Here is a 7,487-nt window from a genome sequence, read left to right as displayed (position 1 = left end):
ATTAAAATTTAAGGTCAATGAAGTTGCTACTTGAGTTTAGCATTGATATTATGAAAATAAATGCAATTTGGATTTTGTTTATTGATATTTATTAGTTCACAAATGGATGATTAAGAAATTATGCATCATAAAGGCACCTAAGTGAGTTTTACTGATGTCCTGTCTTTCACTCACATTTGGGTATATTCTGAATGCAATGCTTATTCATTATTTTGCTTCATAATCTTTCTGTTGTACAGGGATCCAGACTTCCTGTTCTTACAAGATGATTGTTAATATGTGAAGCACATCTTGCTATTGCCTTATTTTTGTTGCAAAAATGTCAGTATGAGAATGTGTATGTTTTATGCAACAAACAATAAACAAATTGAAACAAAGAATGCACACTGATTGATATATTACAAAGAATTCTTTAAGGCATGAGCAGTGAAAAATGGAACTGACTTTTGAGGCAGGAAACAGAATTACAAGTGTTTTTAAGTGTTTGACAAGGACAAAAATGCTTTGAACACTGTTTCTGCTTTTTTTTCCTCTCTATTTACATATTTATTCATTTAGATGTTGAATTCAGGGTTTATTTAGGATTTAACTCAGGGCCTGTCACTGTCCCTGAGCTTTTGTACTCAGGCTAGCAGTCTACTTTAGCCATAGCTCCACTTCTGGCATTCATACATTCATCATTTATGGAGGTTAACTGGGTTAGAGTCTCAGTACTTTCATCATTTATGGAGGTTAACTGGATTAGAGTCTCAGTACTTTACTGCCCTATCTAGCTTTGAAGTGAGATCCTCAAGTCTGAGCCTTCTGAGTAGCTAGGATTACAGGCATGAACCACTGGTTGCCTGGCTTATTTTATTTTTATTAATGTATATTAATGCACAGTGTGAGGCTTTCACTGAGATAATTCCAACATACATATAATATATATGTAATAATATATTAATATATAATATAATCACCTTTATAACTTTCAAGCAGAACCTTAGGCTCTATTTTCAAAGTAACCAAGCAAAAACTCCTGGAGGTATGGCTTCAAGTGGTAAAGCATCAGTTGAGCAAACAAGCTGAACAAACATGAGACCCTGGTTTCAAATTGCAGTACCACACACACAGCCAAGCATTTCATAGAGAAGTAAATATATACAGCTAATGTGCATGAAGCATTACTCATTATCAAGGGAATGTAAATCAGAACTACACAGAGACCAATTTGCATATAGTTAGAAAAATTAAGGCTGACAAAAGTTTGAAGGGAATGTGAATTGATATAATTTCACTGCTGGTAAGGGTGTAAATTAGTATAACTGTTTGGAAAAATCATTTGTCATTATCTTGTAAAACTGTTCATGCTGTAAGATCCAATACTTCCATATCTAAGTGTTTGACCAAGAGAAACATTAGCACCTGTGTATTATAAAATAGATGAATATAAAATATTTTCTTGGGAAAAGAAATAGAACAATCCAAATAGTTACCAGCAGAAGAAATGTCAATATATTTCAGTAGTCATGCAATGTACTACAAGAGGTGGAAAATTAATGAATTACTGAAATGTATCAACATGCATTATCTCAGAGACAATACAAGAACAAGAAGATATAAAAAAAACTAAATATAGTGAAATACTAGTTTTACTCAATGAGAAAACCCCTTTATATGTCTGAGGTAATCAAATACACTTAGTAAATTTGTTTTTTAAAAGCAAGGAAATAGAGGTAAGCCTGATAGTACCTGCCTGTAATTCCAGCTACTTGGGAGGTCAAAGACCAGTTCCAGCAGCGTCAGTGAGACCCTACTGCAGAAACAAAGTCAACTTTACTTAGGTCCAGCCTGAAGCCTGTAACCCTAACTGCCCGGGAAGAGCATGTTAGGGAAGAGCGGCTTCAGTCATGACCCAAATGGTGCTGCTCTTTTTGTGTTCCCACTTCGTGTCCCATCCAGTTTGGGTTCTTTGACTGTATCACCCCTTCCCCCCTCCATAGCCTTTATGAAAACAGCCACAGGGCAGGTCTGTGCAGTCCTTGTCAACTCTGTGTCTAAAGAGATGCTGCTATTTTCCCTGCACTTTGCCCTTTGTTTCTGTTTTTCACTAGGGAAAAAAAATTCTCCCTATATGCTAGTCTTTTATTTATCCTGGTCCTAGGGCTTGAGCTCAGGGCCCATCGGCCGTCTGGGGGCTTTTGTTTGTTCACAGCCACAGCTCCACCTCCAGTGTTTTGGTGGATAGTCTCAAGAACTTTCCTTCCAAGGCTGACTTTGAACGGCAATCCTCAGATCTCAGCCTCCTGAGTAGCTAGGATTATAGGCCTAAGCCAGTGACACCTTGTTTAAATGAGTATTTTTGTAAAAGAGGTGGAGAGACATTACTCAAGTACTATCTCATTAGCCTAACAAGCATGAGGCCCTAGGTTCAATCCTCAGTACCACCAAGAAAAGAAAGAAGCAATGAATGGACTGAGTTCCAGCTCAGACTGTACTCAGCATTCTGGAAGTTGAGGCAGAAAGGTAAGTTCAGTGCCATCCTGGCCTATACAGCAAGTTCCAGGACAACCTAGGAAATACAGTGAGGTGCTGTTTTAAAAAAAAAAAAAAAAGTGGAACACATTTAGGAGAACACACTAAGGACACACTCTTGGGTCTCATCAGGTGACCACTTTGAGATAAAAAATGAAAAATAGTTACAATAGCCATGCATGAAATAATGGCAGTGTGCCCACAAAGCAGAAGTTTCACTTATGTAGGGTCAGTGGCCCATGCCTTGTAACCTAGCTACTCAAGATTTTGAGATCTGAAGACAGAGGTTCAAAGTCAGTTGTAGCAGCAAAGACGATGAAACTCATCTCCAGTTAACAACTAGCACAACGACATAAATGGTGCTATGGCTCAAGTAGTAGAGCAGTAATCTTGAACAAAAAAGGCTAAGGGACAATGCCCAGGCCTTGAATTCAAGCCCCAGGACACTTCACACGCATTCTCTCTCTCTCTCTCTCTCTCTCTCTCTCTCTCTCTCTCTCTCTCTCTCTCTCTCTCTCTCTCTCTCTCTCTCTCTCTCTCACACACACACACACACACACACACACACACACACACACACACACTTTGGAATCCACTCTTAAAAAATAACAAAAAGGGGGTGGGGGGTGGGGAGAGGGAAATGTATGTGAAGTATTGCACCTTCTATCTGGTGAATATAATGTAACCCTTCTATTAATTACAATTAAAAATATATGGGAAAAAAACACTGGGGGAAATTATTTGAGGCATTATTCTAAGACATTCAAAGAAAATCCAAAGCTAGAGTGAATGGACTTAGAAGAGAGGAGAGTATATCTGAAATAGTAATAACTTACTGTAACATTCAGTAAACTATCTTTTAAAATGTTTTAAGAAATTGTACAAAGGGGTTATCATTCAATCACTATAATGTACAATGCATCTTGATGGATACTGCCTTTGTCATTCTCACCCATCAAATAATATATCCTAAATAGTATAAAAAAACAATTTCACGTCTCTCTCTAGGGAGATTCATAATACTTCAAACTAAGATAGGATAATTATCCTAAATTCATTCTATTTAACTCATTAATTTTTTTAACCATTCAAGCCCTATATTATCACTACTGGGTATTTATATCAATGACAATACTAAGGTGATAACACAAATTCCAGTGTCAAAACATTGTTTTGTTAGAAACAGAAGATCGAAGTTGAACCAGTGTGCATATGGCCATGTAGGATAGCTAAGAGAAACGAACTCCAGGATATAGAAACAGGAGGTTTATCTTTGTGATGGTTGTTCTTAATGTACTATGTGAAGCTATTTCTTTTCCCCGTATACTTTATCTCATATTGTTACCGCATCTGGCTTTGGTACTTGGTATATTGTATATATGTTCGTTTATTTGAAATAGGAAAGGGAAAGGAAAAATAAGATGAGTGGGAGGGAGTTGGGGAAAACTGGGAAAAAAACGTGGGAAGGGGTAACAATGTTCAAGAAGTAATGTACCCACTACCTGATGAACGTAACTGTAACCCCGGCAATAAAATAAAAAAACTAAAAATAAAAAGGAGAAGCTGAACCAAAAAATAAATAACAAATAAAGGGGCCAGGTGTTTGGCTTAGTGGTAGAGTGCTTGCCTAGCATGCATGAAGACCTGGTTTCGATTCCTCAGTGCCACATACATAGAAAAAAGCCAAAAGTGGTGCTGTGGCTCAAGTGGTAGAGCTCTAACCTTGAGAAAGCCTAAGGACAGTGCCCAGGCCCTGAGCTCAAGGCCCAAGACTGGCAAAAAAAAAAACAAGAAAAAGCATTTTTCCTTAATCCTACCACCCAAATGTGGCCAGCATTTAGAAGACTCAGCTGATGTCATGGAGTTGCTTTCCTGGCTTCCCTAGGACCTGAGAAGTTGTGTCAACACTCTGTCAAGGGGGTGCTGTTTGCTTCCAGCAGCTCTAAGGACGGCAGGATTTTGAAAGCCTTGGCTGGGTACTGTAGGAAAGAAAGAAAGTAGAGGGACACTTCCCATTTGTCCAGTTCAAACAATCTGGTTTCAAAAGGTTCCTTTCAATTCTAGGGAAAAACAAACACAAATGAGAGTCTTGCAAAGTAAATGTTTATGCTAAATGTCCATTTTTGCTTGGTATTACTTTTATATTGTAATGGGTTGTCCAGCACATCCAGCTTATAAATATCCATCTCAGAAGTAGATGGCTTCAGAGATGATTATTTGGCATTAAGAAAAATGCTAAGAATAGAAAGAAACTTCATTCTGTCTTTCTGGTGTCTGTCATAGCTGTGGACCCATGATTGTGTTGATTCCTTGTCTGCTGAACTTGAGAACAGAGACCTTCCTCACCTGAGTTAGCAACCCCCATAGATACCCAGTCAGCAGGCAAGAGTTACCAGGCTTCCAGAACTAACAGGAGACCATTGACCTGGCACACGGTGGGTTTCTTCCCACTGTCCTAACACCCGGAGTGTGAACTTACTATTTACAAATGGCATAAAGCTTAGAGTGATTTTATCTTCACATTTCTGACAGAAATGTTCAAACCAGGTCAGCTGTACCTATGTCAGGTCCTTCATGAGGAATATAGCTCCAAATCTATGACTTTGTTCTCACGATTAAAATATAGAACCCCTCTTTGCAGCTGCCTATTTTATAATCCACCCCTAATTTATGGGGTAGATTCTAGAATAAATCCATGATGATGACTGAGGTATGTCAGTCACTGAAATATTAGGTGTCAGTAAAGAACAAAGGAGAGGGCCGGGAGTTTGGCCTAGTGGTTAAAGTGCTTGCCTAGCATGCATGAAGACCCGGGTTCGATTCCTCGGTACCACATACATAGAAAAAAGCCGGAAGTGGTGCTGAGGCTCAAGTGGTAGAGCTCTAGCCTTGAGAAAGTCCAAGGACAGTGCTCAGGCCCTGAGCTCAAGCCCGGGACTGGCAAAAAAAAAAAAAAAAAGAACAAAGGAGATACCCATCCAGGGCCTCACTTCATACCACAGATATTTCCTAAAAAGGTGCCTGGGAAACAAATTTGTCCCTATTATCATTTCAAAGGCATTTTTCCCCAGTTGATCACCTTTGGAGGTAGCCCTCTCTAAATGTCAGCTGGAAATCCTTTTGCCCTTCAGCTTTGCTGACAAGTAAGTTAGCAATTTGCACATAAATCCTTCAGCATCGTTAGGAATCTAATGTTGAAAGGAATTCCATTACAATTGGCCTTGTGGGCAAGCTGGCCTGAAGTTTTCCATTGGGCAGTTTTCTCTGGAGGACGGTGAACCCCTGGGAACCCAGCTCCCCAGTTCTCCCTGACTTCCTGTCATTGTCTTCCAGAAGCAGGGAGATGTACCCCCCAAATCTTTATCTCGTATTTTCCAGGAGGAATAGGAGGAAGATCTAAAATAGTTAGGTCTAGCATCTTAATCTCAGTGAGTTGCCTTTGCCAGCAATCTGTAAAATGTGTTTTTCAAGGATAAGAAGTTTAGGCTCTGAGCCAAAGCTCACGCCTGTCATCAGCAAAAAGATAAATGATCACTTTAGCTTATTGCTCCACTGTTTACCTTTGTGTTTGACCACAAAGAGCCTGGCCTTCTACCAGCCCAGCACTGCCAGGCCTTCTTTGCTTCGTTCCAAACCGGACCTTCACAAGTCGGCTGTATGGGCAAGCGTGACCAGGCCGATCTCTAACGAGTTGAGACTCCAGGCCTTACTGCTCCCCATAGCCTTTTCATACTTCCCCAGAGACCAGGAGAATTTCTCCATGCTACCATGAGCATGTAGAAATGTCTTGTCTCTGAGGCAAGAGCTTTTGGAATCTTCTGTTTACTCGTTATGCAAAACTTCACTCTAGCAGAGAGCATTAGCAGCATATACCCTTCTCTCCCTCTTCTCCCCCTAAGAAAGCTCACTCCTCAAAAGAGAGCAACAGGTGGTCCCGTCACCAGGGGCAAGTAAGGGTTGGTGATAATTGCCTTCAGAAACCAAAACACTTTCTCATGAATTTTGTCCTGGGTCCTTAATTTTGGTAGAAAAATAGGAACTCCAGGACAAGTTGCAATGGTAGGAGCTTTAGTGAGAAAACAAGATGCACTGTAGGGGGTTTTTTGGGTGCAAATTCATCTTAGGGTAAACCTTTGTTCTAACAGCTGGTAGCTTCTGTTAGCCCCACTGCTACAATGAATGGTTCATCAACTGGACCAGAGACCTCAGGGTTGGACTGCCACTTAGGTCACTGATTTCTGGACTTTCCTCCAAACTTGAGTCTTTAATGGATTTCATTAGATAAGGATGGATTCCGTCACACACACTCCTTTCAAGACAGGTATCGATCTTTGAATTTGTGTTGTTTTTTTTCTATTATGAAATGCCACAGCTTCTGAAAGAATGCAAGGCTCGGGGAAAAAAGTGGTGCTTCTATGCTTTTACTCAAGCTATTCGTTGATACGGTACTTGTCTCTGACTTTCCTAGGGCTGTTGCATTTTCCTGATCTGTCCTGCCTCAGTCTTAACTCCTTGGGTGAAATGTACAAAGCAAAGGGCTTACAGGAGGTGGGATGCAGGTTAGAATGGGCCTCCACTCATCCCCCACTTGTCAGACAGATATTCAGAAGGACATGTTATGTGGTGGGGGCGGGGGGGGGGCAGATTAGAGGATCTACAGGTGCAAAATGTCATACTCTCCCTAATTCTGCTCAGCTTTACAAGAAAAGACGTTATCTTTTAATTTGAAAGGTTGAATGAAACAGTACTGTTTTAAAATGAGCCTTTCTTTTCTGAAATTGGGTCCACTTTGTGTCTAAGAAGCAAAGGCCAGCACTAGCCATTCCTGCGGGCCCACCAGCACACCTTGTATGTGACACCCCCAAAGAACAGTTCCTACTGGGGAGTTCTCAGCCCAGCTTCGAAGAAACAAGTCAGTGAGGGCTCTTGATGTAAAAAGTTGGGCTCTGGACAAGGATTAGCAAGGGCTGCTA

Source organism: Megascapheus bottae, chromosome 5 (assembly GCF_031878675.1).
Source record: "Megascapheus bottae isolate mThoBot1 chromosome 5, mThoBot2.hap1, whole genome shotgun sequence".
NCBI lineage: Eukaryota > Metazoa > Chordata > Mammalia > Rodentia > Geomyidae > Megascapheus > Megascapheus bottae.
This window is presented reverse-complemented; position numbering follows the sequence as displayed.